The sequence below is a fragment of the Theropithecus gelada genome, chromosome 19, assembly GCF_003255815.1.
Source record: "Theropithecus gelada isolate Dixy chromosome 19, Tgel_1.0, whole genome shotgun sequence".
Lineage (NCBI taxonomy): Eukaryota > Metazoa > Chordata > Mammalia > Primates > Cercopithecidae > Theropithecus > Theropithecus gelada.
In genome coordinates this window covers 5,429,872-5,452,778 of record NC_037687.1, presented here as the reverse complement: position 1 = coordinate 5,452,778, position 22,907 = coordinate 5,429,872, and positions in this window count along the sequence as shown.

Genomic DNA, 22,907 nt, shown 5'->3' with positions numbered 1-22,907 from the left:
CAGCAAGAAGCCAGCCACCTCAGTCCTGCAGCCAAAAGAAAATGAATCCTGCTAGCAACCTGAGAAGGCTTAGAAATGGATCCTTCCCCAGTCGAGCCTCTGATGAGACCATAGTCCTGGTTGACACCAAAATTGTAACCTTGTCTAAGAAACCCTAATGCAGGGGTGCCAGCTAAGCCATGCTCGGATTCCCAATCCATGGGAACTGTGAGGTAATAAATGTGTTGCTTGAAGCTGCTAGGTTTGTGGGTACATTTTTACACAGCAATAGCTCATGGATACACCTCCATTGAAACATTTCCTTCAAGGCTCTTCTACAGCACAGGTACAATCCAAGGAGTCCCAGATCTCCCACCTGATCTCCCTGGGCACCACCCTCATGAGGCCCAGGGCCATGGGGTGAGGTGTGGCTGCCTTGGGTCTCTTGTAAGCAGGGCTGTGCAGCAACAGCCAGAAAGGGGTGGCCAAGAACATGGTGGCTCTTGTCCCCAAGCCTGTAGGATCCAGACCACCTGCCCCTGGGCAGAAGAAAGCAGCAGGACCATGGGACCTCATCCTAGGCTTCAGCTTTTCCATGGTCCCCCTGGCTCTTGGGATGTGTCTGCCCTGGACAATTGGTTCTAGTGTGGGACACTTATAACTGTCATTGACTCATGAGATACCATTTGTTGGCTCAGACAGTGAATTCGATCACACTGAAGAAAGAAAAAATTCATTATCTTCTATTCTCTTTCCATCCTCTAGAGCCACTCTGTCCAAAATGGCAGCCACCAGCCACTGGTGGCTGTTTACATTTAAATTAATTAAAATCAGCCAGGCACAGTGGCTCACGCCTGTAATCCCAGCACTTTGGGAGGCTGAGGTGGGCGGATCACGAGGTCAGGAGTTCGAGACTAGCCTGATTAACATGGTGAAACCCCGTCTCTACTAAAAATATAAAAATTAGCCGGGCATGGTGGCAGGCGCCTGTAATCCCAGCTACTCTGGAGGCTGAGGCAGGAGAATCACTTGAACTCAGGAGGTGGAGTTTGCAGTGAGCCAAGATCGTGCCATTGCACTCCAGCCTGGGCAACAGAGCGAGACTCTGTCTCAAAAAAAAAAAAAAAAAATAGATGGAGTTTCTCTATGTTGGCCAGGCTGCTCTCGAACTCCTGACCTCAGGTGATCTGTCCGTCTCAGACTCCCAAAGTGCTGGGATTACGGGCATGAACCACCGTGACCAGCCTTGATTTTCCTTTTAAAGTGCTAGGGGGTCTCTGGTTTACAGATCCCAGCCAATACCTGGACCTGGGAGAATTTAATAACTGGGTTTTGTTTTCACTGTGAATCCCACAACTGGTCTCTGAACAGCAGCCAGAGGGCGCCTGTGAGCGCCCGAGTCAGATCCCATCCCTCCTCTGCCCACAGCCCTCCGTGGCTCCCACCTCCCTCAGGGTTAAAGCCCAAGTCGTCCCTGAGGCCTACCAGGCCCTGCACGACCTGCCCCAGCCCCTCCCTGCCCTCTCCTCCTCCCTCTCTCCCCCTCACTCACTCTGCTCCAGCCACATGGGACTCCTCGTTATTCCTGTAACACCCCAGGTGAGGTCCTGCCTCAGGGCCTTTGCACAGGCTGTGCCCTCTGCCAGCAAGCTGTTCCTTCCAAAAGCCACTGGCAGCCTCCCTAGCCTCCTTTGTGTCTTTGCTTCAATGTCTCCTCAGTGAAACCCTCATTTGCATCCTAACTAAAAGCTTCAAGCCCTACTCAGAACTGACAGCCCCCTCCTCTTCTACCCTCCAGATAAGAGAGCCTGGGACTCCCCTCAACAGTCCTCTGAAGATGAGAGCCTAGGATATCCCGGCCTGCCCACGACCTTGTCCTCAGCCTGGCCTTTCCCCAGCTCACTCTGCCCCTCCCTGCAGGAGTTCAGAAATTCGCCTGGCGCACAGATGCCAGGCGGGAAAATTAATTGGGCCTTGCTGGGGCTGCTCTATCCGCTCCCCCGTCAATAACAGCCGTAAAGCGGGATTTATGCCGCCGCGCTGGCTCCTGATGGAAACTGGGAGGAGGGGCAAAACATTCTAGAAAAGTCAATCTCTCGCCCAGGGAGCTGCCGCCGGCTGGGGCTCCGGGACCAGAGCCATCTCCCTGCTGCCCTTCCCTGGGTTGGGTGGGCGGAGAGGGAGAACATTGTCCCGGCTCTCCCCAGCTCTGGTCGGGAATCACATTCTCACATGTGGGCCGGGCTCGGTGGCTCATGCCTGTAATCCCAGCACTTTGGGAGGCCGAGGTAGGCGGATCACTTGAGGCCAGGAGTTCGAGACCAGCGTGGGCAACATGATGAAACCCTGTCTCTACTAAAAATACAAAAACTAGCCTGGCGTGGCGGCAGGTGCCTGTAATCCTAACTACTCGGGAGGCTGAGGCAGGAGAATCGCTTGAACCCGGGAGGCGGAAGTTGCAGTAAGTTGAGATTGCGCCACTGCCCTCCAGCCTGGGTAACAGAGCGAGACTCTGTCTCAAAAAATATATGTGTATGTATTTTAAAATTTTATCCCACATGTATAAGCACCTATTGTGTGCCAGGCTCTGTCTCAGGTGTTTTTGGAACATCAACATATCTAAAATTGGGAGGCAGGAATTTTTATGTCCCTTTTACCAACAGGGAACGAGTGACACAGAGAGGTCAAGCAACTTGCTGAAGGTTGCACAGCGAGAAAGTGGCAGAGCTGGGATTTGAACCCCGGGCTGTTAGGCTCACAGTTGACATTCTCAACCACTTAAGCACAGCCCACTATGGCTTTTATATGTCTGGTATCTACGTTGCAACCCCTCAAGGCTCCCAGAGTTGAGATGGTTGGGCTGAGTGTACCAGGAGGTGAGGGGTGCAGTTTGGATTTGAAACTCCATGGTGGTGGATGTTCTCTCTCATGTCTAAGACCGTTGTTACTGAAGGCCTTCTCTTTTCCTACTCTGGGTAAAAAAGGAGGGGACATCTGGGTGTCCCCAGCTTCCAAACTTTATTCTTATTTCTTTTCTTCTGAGCCAGCTGCTCTGGTTGCCACAGTTGTCCCTGGCTTAGGGGTTTGTGGGGACTAGCATGTGAAAGGGATGATACAGGTAGTTGGGAAAGACACAGTTACATCCTGATTTAACTGAGGGCTGCTGGCTACAGAGGATTTAACTGAGGGCTTCAGGAGCTATTGCATGGAGCCTGCTTGAAACTCTTACATCTGCTGATCCCTCTGGTGTCCGTCGTTTTTCCTTTCCTCTCCCTCCTCAGTAGAGGCGCTTCCAGGCATCCCTGGGGAGGTCAGGTAGGATCTGAATTCAAATCCCAACTCTGCTGTGTGACCTTGGGGAAGCGTCTTCCCCTCTCAGGCTCAGCCTTCTTATCGGAAACCCGGGGCTAATAGCAGTGGGGTTGTGCAGGCACATGGAACAGGCATAGATAGCAGAAAATCCAGCCCTGACTGAACACGCGGTGGGCTTTTAACTATTTTTCTTACTGTTTTATGTCGCCTTCCGACTGCAGAGAGAGAGAGAGAGAGCGCGGGGCGGGGACGCTGCCATCTCTCCCCAGAGCCATTCCCGCAATCCCCGGACCCAATCCAGCGGCCTCCCTCTTCCACAGGCGCCGCAGGGACGGGTTTGATGGACATGTTTTTTGCACGGAAAAAAGCTGGAGGAATTGTATTTTGCCAAAAGTGTCAGCCGGAGAGAAAATATTTCCCGCATCTCTGGCGAGTGTTGACGGGCAGCAGCCAGCGCGCTGCTGGGGGGTGGGCGGAGAGGGGGCTGCACGCATCTTGGGACCGCTGCCCCCACCTCTGTCCCAGCTGCCTCCTCAGCCTCCAAGACGCCCCCCTGCAGCCCTGCCCACACCCCGCCCCCACTCCCTCTTCTCCAGCCCCCTGCCTAGCTTTTCCCCTCCGACATCCTCTCTCAGACCCTAACCTCTCTCTCTCTCTTTCTTTTTCTCCTCCGTAAGTATGGAGCTGTGATGTGCAAAATGAGGCGTTTGCCTGGACAAGGGGATGAGCAGGAGGCACCGTCGGTGCCAAGGCCCTGGGGCAGGACAGAGCCTGGCGTGTTGGAGGAACAGCGAGGAGGCCCGTGTGGCTGGAGCAGAGTGAGGAGGGGGAGACAAGGAGGAGGGGAGGGCACGGAGGGGACAGGGCAGGGTGTGCAGGGCTTTGTGGGCTGTGGGGAGGACTTTGGGTTTTATTGAAGGGGTACTAGGGATCCCTGGGAGGGATTTGAGTAGGAGTGGGACGTGATCTACTTTATGAATAAACAGATCCCACTGTCTGTGTTGGGGGAATGGGTTGGAGGGGGGCAGAGTGGTGGCCTGGAGGTGGAGGAAGAGAGCCCTGTACCCTCCCTTGGCTCAGCGCACTGGCGAAGGGCCAGGAGACTCAGAACCAACTCTGTCAGCACCCCCCGCCCCGCTGTGGGGACAGGGGGAGGTGTCAGCAGAATCACTTGAAATTCAAAAGAAAGCAAGCCAGGTGCAGTGGCTCATGCCTGTAATCCCAGCACTTTGGGAGACCGAGGTGGGTGGATCACTTGAGGTTGGGAGTTTGAAACCAGCCTGGCCAGCATGGTGAAACCCTGTCGCTACTAAAATAACCCACAAAAATTAGCCAGGCGTGGTGGTGTGCGCTTGTAGTCCCAGCTACTCCGGGGCGCTGAGGCAGGAGAATCGCTTGAACCTGGGAGGTGGAGGTTGCAGTGAGCCGAGATTGCACCATTGCTCCCAGCTGGTCTACAGAATGAGACTCTGTCTCAAGAAAAAAAAAAAAAAAAAAAAAAAAGATTAAAAATAAACCAGACTGGGCCTCTGTGAGTTAGGGTTTTAGAGGAACAGAGAGATGTGTCCAGCAGCCTTCACTTCAGCATTGACAGACAAATTACCAGAAACCCGTCACTGGGCGGCGGGGGGGGGCGGGTGACCTCTATCATCCCTGAAAAGGAAGGCTATGCAGCCATGATGAAGGGTGAGGTCAGGTGTGGGAGCAGACGAGGACTCACATCCCGGACACATGGGTGGGGGCCGGAGGAGAGAGCAGGATGACACAGGGGGAGAACATTCCAGAAGCATCCATATCAGAATGTCAAGAGGGGTCACCCCAGTGAACAGGATTGTGGCAGGGGGTTTATTGTGCTTCATTCTATTCTTAAAAAATATGTATATATTTTTAGAGATGGGGTCTTGCTATGTTGTCCAGGCTGGTCTCAAACTCCTGGCCTCAAGTGATCCTCTCCCCTCAGCCTCCCAAAGTGCTGGGATTACAGGTGTGAGACACTGCACCTGGTCGCCTCTCCTTTTTTTTGTTTTTTTTTTTTTTTGAGATGGAGTCTCTGTCACCCAGGCTGGAGTGCAGTGGCGTGACCTCGGCTCACTGCAACCTCTGCCTCCCGGATTCAAGCGGTTCTCCTGCCTCAGCCACCTGAGTAGCTGGGACTACAGGTGCCTGCCACCATGCCTGGCTAATTTTTGTATTTTTAGTAGAGACGGGGTTTCATCATGTTGGCCAGGTTAGATTTTGGGCCACCCTACATCCAGAATAATTTCATCTCAAGCTCTCAACTAATGGCATCTGCAAAGATCCTATTTCTGTTTTTTTCTTTTTCTTTTTGGAGACAGGGTCTTGCTCTGTCACCCAGGCTGGAGTGCAGTGGCGCAATCATAGCTCACTGCAGCCTCAAACTCTTGGGCTCAAGCAAACCTCCCACCTCAGCCTCCCGAGTAGCTGGGACTACAGGTGCATGCCACCATGCCCGGCTAATTTTTGTAGTTTTTGTAGAGACAAGGTTTCACCACATTCCCGAAGCTGGATACTATCTCTAAATACAGTGCCATTCTGAGATTTTGGATGGACATGAATTTGATGGGGCAGAGGAACGTGTTTTTTTTTTTTTTTTTTTCCCTCCTTCTCCTCCCTCCTCCCTTCCTTCCTTCCTTCCTTCCTTCCGTCCATCCGTCCTTCCTCCCTCCCTCCTTCTTTGTTTTCTTTTTTCTTCTTTCTTGTTTTTTTTTCCTTCCTTCCTTCCTTCCTTCCTCCTTCCCTCCCTGCCTCTTTCTTTTCTTTTCTTTTTTCTTCTTTCTTTCTTTTTCTTTTTTTAACGGAATCTCACTCCATTGCCCAGGCTGGAGTGCAGTGGCACAATCTCGGCTCACTGCAACCTCTGCCTCCCAGGTTCAAGCAATTCTCCTGCCTCAGCCTCCTGAGTAGCTGGGATTATAGGCGCCCACCATCACGCCCAGCTAATTTTTGTATTTTTAGTAGAGACAGGGTTTCGTCACGTTGGCCAGGCTGGTCTCGAACTCCTGACCTCGTGATCCGCCCACCTCGGCCTCCCAAAGTGCTGGGATTACAGGCTGAACCACCATGCCCGGCCTAGGAGTGTACTTTTCAACCCACTACACCATGTAGCATAATACAGTCTAAGGATTCAGTTCTAAGCATTAGGATGTGGACATCTTTGTTCTGTCTGCCACACCACCCTGTCCATCTGATTTTGTCCCTCCCCTGCTCAAAGCCCTGCCATGACTTCCTATTTCCTTAGATCAAGACTAAAACTAGGGCTCTGGCAGGGTGCAATGGTTCACACCTGTAATCCCTGCACTTTAGGAGGCTGAGGCAGGAGAATTGCTTGAGGCCAGGAGTTCAAGACCAGCCTGGGGCACATAGCGAGATCTGGTCTCTGCAAAAAATTTAAAAAGTTAGCTGGGTGTGACGGCATGTGCCTGAGGTCCCAGCTACCCAGGAGGCTGAGGTGGGAGGATCGCTTGAGGCCAGGAGATCGAGACCAGCCTGGGCAACATAGCAAGACCCCATTTCTACAAAATAATAATAATATAAACAAAATAATAATAAAACCTCTCACTGTTGTCTTCAGCGTCCTGGGGGTCCAGAACCCACAATCAGGTCCTTCTCCCCTGCTCTTCTTCCAGCTCACTGCAGCCACACTGTCTGTCTCGTATTCTTCAAATAGGCCAAGCTTTTTAGAAGCAACCCAGCCTGGAATGCCCTTTCTCGCCCTAGAGTGTCTCAAGGCTGCTCCTCACTCAACTGGGACTCCAAGCTTACCTCTTTAAAGTAGCCATCCCGGATCACCCGGGCTAAAGTGGCCCACCCTCCTCCACCTTCACTCTGCCGACACCTGAGTTAAGTTCCGTCCCTCCTCTGCCTACAGCCCTCCGTGGCTCCCACCTCCCTCAGAGTCAAAGCCCAAGTCCTCCCTGCAGCCCACAAAACCCTTCATGACTTGGCCCGTCCCCTCCCTGCCCTCCCCTCCTCCGTGTCTCCCCTTCCTCACTCTGCTCCAGCCACATGGGCCTCCTCGCTGTTCCTCCAACACGCCAGGCGTGATTCTGCCGCAAGGTCTTTGCACGGGCCATGCCCTCTGTTTCCAACACTCTTCTCCAGCCACCACACCTCCCCGCCTCTTTCAAGTGTCTGCTGAGATGTCACCTGCTCAGTGAGGCCTCCCTGACACCTCGCCCACCTCAGTTTATAACTTTCACTCCCTTTCGTGGAATCCCTGGCACCCCATGCCCCTTCTTGCTTTAATTTTCATAGGATTCATTACCCGGCAGACTGCATAACTTTTTTTTTGAGACAGAATCTTGCTCTCTCACCCAGGCTGGAGTGCAGTGGCATGATATCGGTTCACTGCAACATCTGCCTCCCGGGTTCAAGTGATTCTTCTGCCTCAGCCTCCCGAGTAGCTGGGATTACAGGTACACGCCACCGTGCCCGGCTAATTTTTGTATTTTTAGTAGAAACGAGGTTTTGCCATGTTGGCCAGGCTGGTCTCGAACTCCTCACCTCAGGTGATCTGCCCGCCTTGGCCTCCCAAAGTGCTGGGATTGCAGGTGTGAGCCTATTTACAATGTTAACTGCTCAGGGCTCATCTTCCCCATTGCATGAGAGCCCAGGAGGGTAGGGGCCAGGTCTGTTTTGCTCACAGCTAAGTCTGCAGGCCCCAGCCCAGGGCCCGCCAGCAGGAAAGGAATCCTGCAGTGTTTCCATCCATCCTGGAGCCTCAGTTTCCACATCTGCCTAACGGGGTCATGTGCCACTTGTCCTTGGGGTCACTGAGTGTCTTCAGTCATCCGCCAAGTCTGCAGAAGCACCCAGCCAGCTGGGCTCGGGCACACAGCAAGTATTTGTCTCTCACCCCCTCCGACCATCACTCAGACCCAGTGTGGGAGGTGACAGCCCCGCAGATGCCACTGGCTCGGGCTGCACCGCTGGGGCCAAGACGCTGTCACGTTTGGTAAATTGCAGGCAGGCAGCTTCTGCGGCTGCAGTACCAAGGACAGGCAGGGACGTGACTGGGAATATCTGGAGTTCAAGAGACCCAGGACTGAGCCGGGAAGTAGAGGCCTGAGAGCCAACTCTGCCCCTTTCTGGGCCTCAGTTTCCTCACTGGCAAACAGAAGAGGTCTCAAGATCACTGAGGCATCTCGGAATTCCTTTGGCCACATCCTTCTGTGAGTCCCTCACTAAGCCCTTTCATGGCTTTGAGCCTCCGTATATAAAATGCAAAGATGAAAAAATAAGAAATAAGATCTGAGCATGGGGGTGACCTTTCTTGAGCTCAGGACCCAGTGCTCAAAAAATGGTAATAAACACCAACCTGGCTGGCATGGTGGCTCATGCCTGTCATCCCAGCACTTTGGGAGGCCAAGGCAGTGGATCACATGAGATCAGTAGTTCAAGACCAGCCTGGACAATATGGCAAAACCCTCTCTCTACTAAAAATACAAAAATTAGCTGGGCATGGTGATGCGTGCCTGTAAATCCCAGCTACTTGGGAGGCTGAGGTAGGAGAATCGCTTGAACCCAGGAGGTGGAGGTTGCAGTGAGCCGAGATCACACCACTGCACTCCAGCCTGGGCGACAGAGCGAGACTCTGCCTCAAAAACAAACAAACAAACAAAATATCCTCCTGCTAGCTAATTGATTGAACACCTACTCTATACCTGGCCCTACACTGAGAACTTTCTAAGGAACTTAGATCTGCTTTAGGCCTCACAGCAGCCCCATGACATAGGACACTATTAATATTATTACCCCCATTTTGCAGATGAGAAAACTGAGGCTCAGAGAGGTTAAAAACATTCGCCCAAGGTCACACAGCACTGTCAAGAAGTTTCAGAGGCTGGGCTGGGCGCGGTGGCTTACGCCTGTAATCCCAGCACTTTGGGAGGCCGAGGCGGGCAGAGGCTAGGAGATCAAGACCATCCTGGCTAACACGGTGAAACCCCGTCTCTACTAAAAAATAGAAAAAAAATTAGATTGGTGTGGTGGTGGGCGCCTGTAGTCCTAGCTACTCGGGAGGCTGAGGCAGGAGAATGGTATGAACCCGGGAGGCAGAGCTTGCAGTGAGCCGAGATCGCGCCACTGCACTCCAGCCTGGATGACAGAGCGAGACTCCATCTCAAAAAAAAAAAAAAAAAAAGTTTCAGAGTCTGAATGGGATCTGGTCTCTCTGATCCCAAGACTGGGCTGTAAACCTCCACACTATCAAATGAATAGATGAGTGTCTGTTCATCTTTTGGGAAAGGAGAGGGTGCTGGCCACTTTCCCTAATGACGCAGCGGTCTCCAGGTTTACCCCAAGAGCGAGGTCGTGGTCTTAGACCCCCTATCGCTGACAACTTCCTCCCTACACAGCCAACTCCCTTGTAAAGATGCTCCTGTGGACACTGACGCCTTCCTCTTGCTGGGGCAAAAGCTGCTCTCCTCCCCGAGACCCGCTCAGGCAGGTGAAAGAGCTGAGGAGGGAGAGGAGGGAGAGGAGGCATCTCCTCATATGTCCACCTGCAGCATCTTTCAAAGAAATGCAAAATCCAAAGGAATGAGAGAACCAGCCGCAGGCTGTGTGTGAGCGCGTGCAGGCGTGTGTGCGTGTGTGCACGGATCTATGAAAGATTTAGGCGGCGCCTGGTGTGTTATGGCCGTAATTAATCTTCTGTCTCGTTGGCAGAGGGAACAACATTCAGAAATTACTTTTTGTGGCCTGGGCGAGGCGAAGGCTGACGGGACCCAGACTCCTTTTCCCAGGGATCGCGGTAGTGGGGTATAGATGTGGGGGAGGGTGATTCAAGAAGCAGGAGCTGCCTGGGCGCGGTGGCTCACGCCTGTAATCCCAGCACTTTGGGAGCCCGAGGCGGGCGGATCACTTGAGGTCAGGAGTTCAAGACCAGCCTGGCCAACAGAGTAAAACCCCATCTCTACTAAAAATACAAAAAAATCAACCAGGCGTGGTGACGGTGGCCTATAATCCCAGCTACTCGGGAGGGTGAGGCAGGAGAATCGCTTGAACCTGGGAGGCAGAGGTTGCAGTGAGCCAAGATCGCACCACTGCACTCCAGCCTGGGTGACAGACCAACACTCTGTCTCAAAAAAAAAAAAAAAAAAAAAGAAAAAAGAAAAAAAAGAAAAATAGCTGGGCGTGGCAGTGTGCGCCTGTAATCCCAGCTACTTGGGAAACTGAGGCGGGAGAATTGCTTGAACCCGGGAGGCAGCCGTTGCTGTGAGCCAAGATCGCGCCACTGCACTCCAGCCTGGGCGACAGAGTGAGACTCTGTTTCAATTAAAAAAAAAAAATGGGGGGAGCTTCTCCTAAGTTCTCCTCCACCCCACACTGGTCCCTGCCTCCATTAAGGTCATGAAGTCCCCAACCCAGTGGGTACCCCATGCACGATGGGTGCCAGGCTAAGTATTTTTGGAGGAAGAGCTTGTTTCATTGTGTGTTTATAGTTTTACTGAGGTGTAACTGGCACTTGATAAACTGCAAATATTTTGTGAGGTTTTTTTGTTTGTTTGTTTTGAGACAGGGTGTCACTCTGTTGCCCAGGCTGGAGTGCAGTGATGCGATCATGGTTCACTGCAGCCTTGACTTCCTGGGCTTAAGTGATCCTCGTACCTCAGCCTCTTGAGTAGCTAGGACCACAGGTGCACATCACCATGCCTGACTAATTAAAATTTTTTTTTTTTTTTTTTTTTTTTAGAGAGAGTGTTTTTTGTTACATTGCCCAGGCTGGTCTGGAACTTCTGACCTCAAGTGATCCTCTTACCTCAGCCTCCCAAAGTGCTGGGATTACAGGTGTGGCCTCTAAACTTTTTTTTTTTTTTTTTAGACGGAGTCTCGCTCTTGTCGCCCAGGCTGGAGTGCAGTGGCGCGATCTCGGCTCACTGCAATCTCCACCTCCCGGGTTCAAGCGATTCTCCAGTCTCAGCCTCCCGAGTAGCTGGAATTACAGGTGCCTACCACCACCCTTGGCTAATTTTTGTACTTTTAGTAGAGACAGGATTTCACCATGTTGGCCAGGCTGGTCTCGAACTCCTGACCTCTGGTGATCCGCCCGCCTCGGCCTCCCAAAGTGTTGAGATTACAGGCATGAGCCACCACGCCTGGCAGCCTCTAAACTTTTTAACATCTCTGCTTACAGATGGGGAAAATGAGGCACAGGACAGGTGTGGCCAGGCAGCCAGGAGTCATTTGAGGGGAGTGGATTATCTAGACACATATATCCGTAAAACCATCAGCATAATGGAAACAGTGAACATGTCCATCACCAACAAAATGAATACATTACTTCCTTTGTAATCCCTCCCCCTCCCTCCCCTCCTTCCTCTCCCCAGCCCTTTCCAGGCACCCACTGGTCTGCTTAGGGTCCCTATAAATGAATCTGCCTTTTCTGGATGTCACTAGTGCGGACTCTTTTTACGTCTGACTTTTATTCTTCAGCATTACTGATTTCAAGGCCCAGCCCTGCTGTTGGGTGAATCAGTGCCCTGTTCCTTTTTACGGCCGAAGAGAATTCCATCGTCTGAATGGACCACTGTTTGCTTATCTATTTACCTGTGCATAGACATTTGAATTGTTTCCAGTTTAGGGCCAGTATGCATAAAGCTGCTCTGAACAAGTCTGTACGAGTCTTGGTGTAAATAAATACCTAGGGGAGGCGTGGCTGGGTCCTAGGGGAAGTGTGTCTTTGACTTTTTCAGCAATTAGGGGCTGTGCACTTTAAACACAATGATAGATTGGGCATGGCGGCTCAGGCCTGTAATCCCAGCACTCCGGGAGGCCGAGGTGGGAGGATCACCTGAGGTCAGGAATTCAAGACCAGCCTGACCAACATGGTGAAATCCCACCTCTACTAAAAATACAAAAATTATCCAGGCGCTGTGGTGGGCGCCTGTAATCTCAGCTACTCTGGAGGCTGAAGCAGGAGAATCGCTTGAAACTGGGAAGTGGAGGTTGCAGTGAGCCAAGATGGCGTCGCTGCACTGCAGCCTGGGCAACAGAGCGAGACCCCATCTCAATAAATAAATAAATAATAAACACAATGACAGCACATCTGGAGGGCTAGGCATGGGCTATCTTGTTTTCTCCTTTAGACAGCTCAGTGACTATGGGTATGTCACACTTCAGAAGGGAAAACTGAGGACAGACCATGTGGCTGACGAGCAGGGACTTGAACCCAGGACTGTCCAAGCCCAGAGCGGTAAACACACTCACCCAAGGTCACACAGTCAAGAAGTTTCAGAGGCTGAACTGGACTCTCTGATCCCAAACTGTAAACCCCAACACTACCAAATGAACAGCTGAGTGTCTGTTAATCTTTTGAGAAAGAAGGTGCTGGCCACTTTCTCTAATGATACAGGGCTCTCCAGGATTCTCCAAGAGCTGAGTCGTGCACCCAGAGCCCCTATCACCGACAACTTTTCCCCTACACAGCCAACCCCCTTGCGAAGGTGAGTCATGGACACCTACTCCATCCTCCTGCTGAGGCAAAGGCTCCCCTGTTTCCCAAACCCCCTCAGGCAGGTGAGCACTGGGCTGGATGCATTTGTGGGCACCTGGACACCTTCGGCTTCTCTCTTTTTTCTTTTTTTTTTTTTTTTGAGACAAGAGTCTCGTTCTGTCACCCAGGCTGGAGTGCAATGACACCATCTCAGCTCTCTGCAACCTCTGCCTCCCAGATTCAAGCGATTCTCCTGCCTCAGCTTCTCAAATAGCTGGGATTACAGGCTTGTACCACCACGCCCGACCAATTTTAGTATTTTTAGTAGAAACAAAGTTTCACTGTGTTGGCTAGGCTGGTCTCGAACTCCCAATCTCAGGTGATCCACCCACCTAGGCCTCCCAAAGTGCTGGAATTACAGATGTGAGCCACCGTGCGCAGCCCTTAGATATGTTCAGAGATACAGTTCTTACCATCGTGGTACAATTGCCTGCGGTGTTCAGTGCAGTCTCATGCTCTGCAGGTTCATAGCCTGACAGCACTGGGTTGCACCACACAGCGTAGGTGTGCAGAGAAGGTCCTACCATCTAGGAGTGTGTAAGCACACTCTGTGATGTTCACACCTGACAAAATCACCTGACCACCCACTTCTCAAAACGTATCCCCGTCATTAAGCGATACACGACTGTGTTTGCTTTCTTTTTGTTTGTTTGTTTGTTTGTTTGGTGTTTTTTTTTAAGACAGAGTCTTGCTCTGTCACCCAGGCTGGAGTGCAGTGGTGCAATCTTGGCTCACTGCATCCTCTGCCTCCCGGAGTCAAGCGACTCTCCTGCCTCAGCCTCCCTAGTAGCTGGGACTACAGGCGCCCACCACCATGCCCGGCTAACTTTTTGTGTTTTTAGTAGAGACGAGGTTTCACCGTGTTAGCCAGGATGGTCTCAGTCTCCTGACCTCGTGATCCACCCGCCTTGGCCTCCCAAAGTGCTGGGATTACAGGCGTGAGCCACCACACTCAGCCTGTTTTGTTTTTGTTTTTTTTTTTGAGAAAGGGTCTCGCTTGGTTGCCCAGGCTGAAGTTCTGTGGCACAATCATAGCTCACTGCAGCCTTGAACTCCTGGGCTCAAGTGATCCTCCCACCTCAGCCTCATGTGGTTCAAGTAGCTGAAACCACAGGCATGTGCCACCATGCCCAGCTAGTTTTTTTTTTTGAGAAAGAGTCTCTCCCTGTTCCCAGGCTGGAGTACAGTGGTGTGATTTCAGCTCACTGCAACGTCTGCCTCCTGGGTTCAAGCGATTCTCCTGCCTCAACCTCCTGAGTAGCTGGGACTACAGGCATGTGCCACCACGCCTGGTTACTTTTTGTATTTTTAGTAGAGATGGGGTTTTGCCATGTTGGTCAGGCTGCTCTTGAACTCCTAACCTCAAGTGACCCATCCATCTTGGCCTCCCACAGTGCTGGGATTACAGGTGTGAACCACTGTGCCCGGCCTGCCCAGCTAATTTTAAAATGTTTTGTAGAGGTGAGATCTTGCTGTGTTGCTCAGGCCGTTCTTGAACTCCTGAGCTCAAGTGATGATCCTCCTGCTTCGGCTTCCTAAAGTGTTGGGATTACAGGCATGTGTCACTGTGCCCAGCCTTGTTTGTTTGTTTGGAAACAGGGTCTCTGTCACCTGGGCTGGAGTGCAGTGGCATGATCATGGCTCACTGCAGCCTCATACTCCTGGGCTCAAGATATCCTCCCAGCTCAGCCTCCCAGGTAGCTGGGACTACAGGTGTGTGCTGCCACACCTGGCTAAATTTTTAATTTTTTGTAGACACAGGGTCTTGCTATGTTGCCCAGGCTGGTGTTGAACTCCTGGACTCAGGCAGTCCTCCGGCCTCAATCTCCCAAAGCGCTGGGATTACAGGCGTGAGCCACCGCACCCAGCCTGTATTTACTTTTTAGACACTCTACATATTTCCACAGTGTTGACTGTCTGCCTGGCACGGTCATAAGCACACACTTTACATGTCTTAATGTCTCTAAACTTTTTAACACCATCTCCATTCACAGATGGGAAAACTGAGGCACAGGCGTTTCTGGCCACTCAGCCAGGAAGCATCTGAGGAGGGTGGGGAACGGGCTTACTGCCTGCCACCCCCGCAGCAGCAGTCTGGCCCACTCACAGTGCTCATAGCCCCCTGCACACATTCTGGCTCAAGCATGGTGGTTCAGCAGCCCCAGTTTTCACCAACGAGGCACCAGAAATCCCAGGAGGGGGCAGGACACTCGCCTGGCACTGGGGTCTCCGGACTGCCAGCCCTCTGTTCCCTACTATCCCCATAGCTGCAACCAGGCCCCCCCCCAAAACTGTGAGCCCTGCAGCCTGGGAGTGGCCTCAGCGGGTGCTGGCTCAGACAGCGAACAGATGCTCGCTATTTTAAACCCACTGTTAACTCATTAAGACAGCTGTTTCCCATCCCCAAAGTCGGCGGAATTAGAATTAAATTCATTCCAGAATTAAACACACACATACACACACGCACACCCCGCCACCATTTGGAGGCAAAACTTGTTAGCATTTAGGCAAGCTGTGCCTCTGAGCCTGGGGACGGGGCTCGGCTTCCGCCTGACAAGTTACATCACAGCCCAGCGGTTGCCAGCTGGGCCTGTGGCCAAAATGCCCCGCGGGCCCAGATTCTCATGTCTGCCCAGATCTCCGCCATCAGAGTCCAGTTGCCAATTGCATGTCCTCCTGGAGTTCCCTCTGACCCCTCAGACCCAGCAGGGCCCAGAAACAGCTCAGTGTCTGCCCCGAATTGGCTTCTCCTCTTGGGTGACAATCTCTACCTGTCACTCACATCAGAGTCCAGGTGTCCCCTCCTCTTTCTCCTCTCCCCTTACCTCTCACGTCTGAATGGGCAGGACTTTCTGTTGATGCTTCTTCCAAATGGCTTTGCCCCACCCCTACTGCTACTGCACTGGTCTGAGCTTTTATCACCTCCAGCCTGGATACCTGCCCCAGACACTTCCCCGGGTTCCCAACTTCTACCCTCACCCCCAGCTAGCTGTTTTCTCTTAAGAGAGAGATCTTCTTAGAGTCAAAATAGGATTGTATCACTCTCTTGATCAACATTGTCTAGCACAGGGCTGTTTATTAGGACTTTCTGGGATACATGGAATGTTCTAGACCCATGCCAGCCAACACAGCCACCCCCATGCAGCTAGAGAGTGCTTGTAATCTGGCCAGTGTGAGTGAGGACCTGAATTTTAAATTTTATTTCATTTGAATGACTTTAAATATTCACATGTAGCTGGCAGCTCCCGTATTTTTCAGTGAAGCTCTGTGGACTCTAGACCTGATGCCATTGGCCTCCTGCTCAGATCCCTGGGGTCCTCCCTGTTTCCTGGAAGTGCAGGCTGGGATTCCAGCTCTGTCTGTCTGTCCAAGCCTGCTCTGACATTGCCCACGGTGGGCCGGAAGTATTGCAGAATTCACAGTCCTTCTCTCAGCAATCCCCAACTGATGGGTGCATTGGCTTTTGCATAAATCCCTCATCCCCCCCTGGGGGGGGGCATTTTTTTTTTGAGATGGAGTCTCACTCTGTCACCCAGGCTAGAGTGCAATGGTGCTATCTCAGCTCACTGCAACCTCTGCCTCCCAGGTTCAAGCGATTCTCCTGCTTCAGCCTCCCGACTAGCTGTGATTATAGGCACCCGCCACCACTCCTGGCTAATTTTTGTATTTTTTTTTTTTTTTTTTTTTTGAGACGGAGTCTCGCTCTGTCGCCCAGGCTGGAGTGCAGTGGCCGGATCTCGGCTCACTGCAAGCTCCGCCTCCCGGGTTTACGCCATTCTCCTGCCTCAGCCTCCCGAGTAGCTGGGACTACAGGCGCCCGCCACCTCGCCCGGCTAGTTTTTTTGTATTTTGTAGTAGAGACGGGGTTTCACCGTGTTAGCCAGGATGGTCTCGATCTCCTGACCTCGTGATCCGCCCGTCTCGGCCTCCCAAAGTGCTGGGATTACAGGCTTGAGCCACCGTGCCCGGCCTAATTTTTGTATTTTTAGTAGAGATGGAGGTTCACCTTGTTGGCCAGGCTGGTGTCGAACTCCTGACCTCAAGGGATCTGCCTGCCCTGGCCTCCCAAAGTGCTGGAATTACAGGTGTGAGCCACCACGCCTGGCCAGGTGGGGCAATTCTGAGTTTCACAGTCAACACAGGCTCCCCGAGGTCCCCAGTGGGACTGAACTCCACCTGCCACTGGCTCACGAATGCACCCCTGTTTGCTGCTTCTCTTCTCTCTTGGACTTTCCCACACCCCTCCTGGGGCTTCCTGGGATCATCTCCCACATACACCACTTGTCCTGAAATCCTTGTCTGGGGACCTGCTTTGGGAGAACTCAAATACAACAGGCTCTGCATTGCACAGGCAACAAAATGCAAACGGTTCATTGTGGCTGAGAAGGCCCACTACCTCTTCACTCCTGCTATCCGCACCAGCCACACTCCCTTCTCCTCTTCCTCAGACACGTCAACCCCTCCTGCCACGGGACAAGTGTCCATGTTGTTCCCACCCCCTGCAACTCTGATCTTCTCCCATCCTGTCTCCTGACTCTCCACGTCTCAGTTTAAATTCCTCCAACTCACAGAGGACTTTCCCAGCCACACTGTCTGCTGGCCACTGATTCCTTCTCTCTTTTTGTTAGAGATAGGGTCTCGCTCTGTTGCCCAGGCTGGAGTGCAATGGTGTAATCATAGCTCACTGTAGCCTCCAACTTCTGACTTCAGGTGATCCTCTGGCCTCAGCCTCCTGAGTAGCTAAGTCTACAAGCGTGCACCACCACACCCAGCTTATTTTATTTTATTTTATTTTATTTTATTTTATTTTATTTTATTTTATTTTGTTTTGTTTGTTGAGACAGAGTCTCGCTCTGTCGCTCGGGCTGGAGTGCAGTGGCGCAATCTTGGCTCACTGCAAGCTCTGCCTCCTGGGTTCACGCCATTCTCCTGCCTCAACCTCCTGAGTAGCTGGGACTACAGGCGCCCACCACCATGCCTGGCTAATTGTTTTGTATTTTTTTAGTAGAGAAGGGGTTTCACCATGTTAGCCAGGATGGTCTTGCCCTCCTGACCTCAGGATCCACCTGCCTCAGCCTCCCAAAGTGCTGGGATTACAGGGGTGAGCCACCGCGCCGGGGCCACACCCAGCTAATTTTATTTTCATTTTTATTTTTTGTGGAGATAGTGTCTCACTATGATGCCCAGGCTGGTGTCCAACTCCTGGTCTCAAGCAATCCTCCTGCCTTGGCCTCCCAAAGTGCTGGGATTACAGGCATAAGCCACCATGCCCTATCAACCTTGACTCTTTTAAGAGCACTGGCCAGGTGTTCTACAGAAGGTCACTCAATTCAGGCTTCTCTGGTGTCTAATCATGATTAGATGGAGATTCTGCATTTCTGCCCAGATCCCATTGAGATGGTGCTGTGGTCCTCTCAGAACATCAGATCAGGAGGCACATGTGTCAATGTGTCTTGTTGCTGGGGGCATTAATTTTGATCCGTTGGCTAAGGTGGTACCAGCCAGATTTCCCCCCCAGAAAGTTATCTTTATTCTTTTCCAGTGAATAAATATCATGAGTTACTTTGAGACTGTGCAAATATCCTGTTTCTCCCTCAACTTTCACCCAGTAATTCTAGCATTCTTCAATTGATCCTGCCTCTCACACACTTTATCTTATCTCCTTCTTATTTCTCTCCTGGGACTCATCACTATTTGAAACATTCTTGTTCAGTTGTTCAAACATAGTTCAATATTTGCCTCCTCCACTGGACAGAGTTCGTGAAGGTGGGGGCTGGGTTTGTCGTGGTGACTTCTGTGTCCCAGTGCCCAGCACAGACTCTGGCACATACAAGGTGCTTAGCAAATATGTGATGAATAAACAAATGAAATGAGATGACACCAATCAACAAATCCCAGGTGGTCAGGAAGTATGATTGGGTGTCATCCCAAGAATGAAGTGTGTTCTAGGAGCAAAGATGCTATGAGATGCTACTTTAGAGGAATGCTCATCCATGGATGAATCCCTGGATAAAACACTAGTGCTTCCATTTCCCAGCAGCTCCCTTGGTCCTGCTGGAAGTCTGTATATGGAGCTGACACCACATGGATCTTGCTCTTTGAAGTCTACATCCAGGCTGGGCATAGTGGCTCATGCCTGCAATCCCAGCACTTTGGGAGGTCAAGGTGGGAGGATTGCTTGAGGCCAGGGGTTTGAGACCAGTCTGGGCAACATAGCAAGACCCCATCACTACAAGAAATAAATAATTTGGCCAGTCGTGGCGGCACATGCTTGTAGTCCCAGCTACTTGGGAGGCTGAGGATCACTTGAACCCAGGAGGTCAAGGTTGCAGTGAGCTATGATTGTGTCATTGCACTCCAACCTGGGCAACAGAGCAATACTCCATCAGAAGAGGAGGAAGAAGAAGGAGAAGGAGAAGGAGAAGGAGAAGGAGAAGGAAGAAGAAGAAGGAAGAAGAAGGAGAAGGAGAAGGAGAAGAAGGAGAAGGAGGAGGAGGAGGAGAAGGAGAAGGAGAAGAAGAAGGAGAAGAAGAAAGTCTATGTCTAATAAAGCTACAGTAAACAAGACAAGGGTATTGGCATAAGGATTGACAAATAGATCCATGAAACAAAATAGAGAACCCAGAAAGAGGCCCCCCCACCAACATATATACACATGGTCATTTGCTTTTAGATGATCCAATGACGAAAGGCAAGTATTTTCAACAAAAGCCTCTGGAACAATTGGCTACCAGTGTGGGGAAATAAAGAACCCTACCCCCTACCTCACACCATACACAAAAATCAATTCAAGATGCATCATAGACTAAACATGAAAGCTTGAATTACAAAAATTTTAGAGGAAAATAAAAACAATATTTTTGTGGCTTCAGGGTAGGCAAAGGTTTCCTTGGACACAGAGAGCAAGAATCCTAAAAGAAAACAAATTGGTCGATTTCACTATAGTAAAATTAAAAGCTGATCAGCAAAACACCTCAGTGAAGAAAATCTAAACCCAGTGCAGAGTGTGGGAGTAGTGGGAGTGGAGGTGGGGTCTCTGTGTGTGAGGACAGGTCCCCAAGGCTGTGTGTCTGGGTTTTATTTTTGTTTTTTGGGTTTTTCTTTTCTTTTTGGTGGTGGTGTTTTTGAGATAGGGTCTCACTCTGTTGCTCAAACTTGAGTGCAGTGGCACAATCTCAGCTCACTGCAGCCTCGAACTCCTGGGCTCAAGTAACCCTCCCATCTCAGCCTCCCAAGTAGCTGGTACTACAGACATGCACCACCACACCTGGTTAATTTTTTTTGTTTTAATTTTTGGTGGAGACAGGGTCTAGATATGTTGCCCAGGCTGGCCTCAAACTTCTGGGCTCGAGTAATCCTCTTGCCTCAGCCTCCCAAAGTTCTGGAATTACAGGAGTGAGCCAACATGCCTGGCTGCCAATTATTTGTTGACTCATGAGCTACCCAGAAAAGACTTAGGGAAAATGCCAGCCCACCGGAGTCAGGTGACATGAATTTGAATCTTGTCTTTGGCCCCAACACACTGGGTGAGCATGGGCTGGACCCACCTCTCTCTGGGCTACAATTCTCTAGCTGCTCATGAAAAGGTACAGTGCAATAATGTCTGACCCCCACCAATGTGTTCCACCCATGGGTTTCTCTCTCTTGTTCCCACCCCTAGTCACCAGGAGCCCCAGGCAGAATGTGGGCTGCTGGACAAGGCAGTGTAGCGTGTGCCAACCCTGTACAGACAGACATATCACCCTGTACAGACAGATCTTCCTTCCCAGCAATGTTTTCTGTTTCTGAGAGTTTAACTATCCTGGCATAAAACCTGAGACCTTAGAGCAGGAAGGGAGAAAAGACAAAAGAAGCAGTCTGACCTCGGACAGCAAATCTGTTTAATTTGCGGCCGGACATCTGGCTTGGCAGGGGCCAAGCTGGGACACAGCCAGTGAGGCGGGAGGTTTGGGGAGCCGGGCATGGGGAAGGGCGGATGCTGAGGCCTGGTGCAGCTTCTCCTTAGCTGTGGCACTTGGGCAGGGGTGGCCCCCTCTCTGTATGCCAGCTTCCTCCTGACAGAAATGGGGAAAATTACACCCACCAAGCTCAAATAGTGATAGGAGGGCTCATGGGCAACTGTGTGCAGAAAACGTTTGTGTCTCTGCCTTGGGTCACTGTCATTTGACAGCTGAGGAAGCTGAGATGCTGAGGGGGTGATATGGTCTGGCTGGCTCTGTGTCCCCACCCAAATCTCATCTGGAATTGTAATCTGAATTGTAATCCCCACATGTTGGGCAAGGGACCTCGTAGCATGTGATTAGATCATGGGGGCATTTCCCCCATGCTGTTCTTGTGAGAGTGAGTGAGTTCTCATGAGATTTGATGGTTTAAGGAGCTTCCCCCTCTTCACTCTTCACTTCTCTCTCCTGCCACCGTGTGAAGAAGGACATGTTTGCTTCCCCTTCTACCATGATTATAAGTTTCCTGAGGCCTCCCCAGCTGGGCAGAACTGTGAGTCAATTAAACCTCTTTCCTTTATAAATTACCCAGTCTCAGGTATTTCTTCATAGTAGCGTGAGAATGAACTAATACAGAGGCGAAGTAAGTGAGGGGGCACCTCAGCTCACTGCAACCTCGACCTCTTGGGTTGAAGTGATTCTCCTGCGTTAGCCTCCCAGGTAAGTGGGATTATAGGCGTCCGCCACCACGCCCAGCTAATTTTTGTATTTTTAGTATAGACGGGGGTTTCACCATGTTACCCAGGCTGGTCTTGGACTCCTGATGTCAAGTGATCTGGCCACCTCGGCCTCCCAAAGCGCTGGGATTACAGACATGAACCAGCACCCTTCCGGAAGAGCCTTCTTTTTGATCCTTCTTGGACAAACCCTAGGGCTGGCTCTCATTGGCCCAGCTTGGATCACATGTGCCATCCTGAACCAATCACTGTGGCTTAGAGGGTGCAATCCTCTCATTGGCTAGGGCTGGGTCATGTGACTACCCAGAATGAGGAAGAAGGTCTCTTCTCCCCACTCCTTGCAGCCACGTGTACTCAGAATGGAAGACAGTTAGTTTCCCATAGCTGCACTGTGCTGCTGGCGCCAAATAGATGTCTGCCGTAGGTAGCTAGCACTGTTATCCTCATTTACAGAGGAGCGAGTCAAGACTCTTGAGGGGGCAGTGGCATTCTCAGGGGCTTCAAAGTAAGTAGCAGGACTGGGAATTTGAACCCACGACTTTTTTATTTTTATTTTTTTATTTTTTTATTTTTTTGAGATAGAGTCTCTCTGTGTCACCCAAGCTAAGCTGGAATGCAGTAGTGTGATCATAGCTCACTGCAGCCTTGACCTCCTGGGCTCAGGTGATCCTCCTGCCTCAGCCTCCCAAGTGACTGGGACTACAGTCAGGCACTACCAGGCCTGGCTAATTTTTTAAAATATATCTGTAGTGATGGGATCTCACTATGTTGCCCAGGCTGGTCTTGAACTCCTGGGCTCAAGCAATCTTCCTGCCGTGGCTTCCCAAAGTGCTAGGATTATAGGTGTGAGCCACTGTGCCCGGCCTAAACCCAGGACTCCTGACTCTCGTATTTGGGATCCTTTTTGTAGATGTCTGCAAGGGACTGAAGGAACGGTAATGTTGAGCTAGGCTGAGCGAGGCATGTGGAGGGCACTCTGGGCAGAGAAAACTGCCTGTGCAAAGGTGTGGAAGTGGCACCCAGCACTGTGGCAATCGAAGAGGTGGAGGAAGCACATTCAATTTTGTATTTGCTGGCCGGGCTGAGTGGCTCACGCCTATAATCCTGGCATTTTTGGAGGCCATGGCGGGAGGATCACTTGAGGTCAGGAGTTCGAGACCAGCCTGGCCAACGTGGTGAAACCTCGTCTCTACTAAAAACACAAAAATTAACCAGGTATGGTGGTGCATGCCTATAATCCCAGCTACTTGGGAGGCTGAGGCAGAAGAATCACTTGAACTCGAGAGGTAGAGGTTGCAGTGAGCCAAGATCATGCCACTGCACTCCAGCCTGGGTGACGAGGCTCAGTCTCAAAAAAAAAAAAAAAAAAAAAAAAAAAAAAAGGGGGGGGGGGGGCCCAACCTCTAATCCCCACCCCTTTGG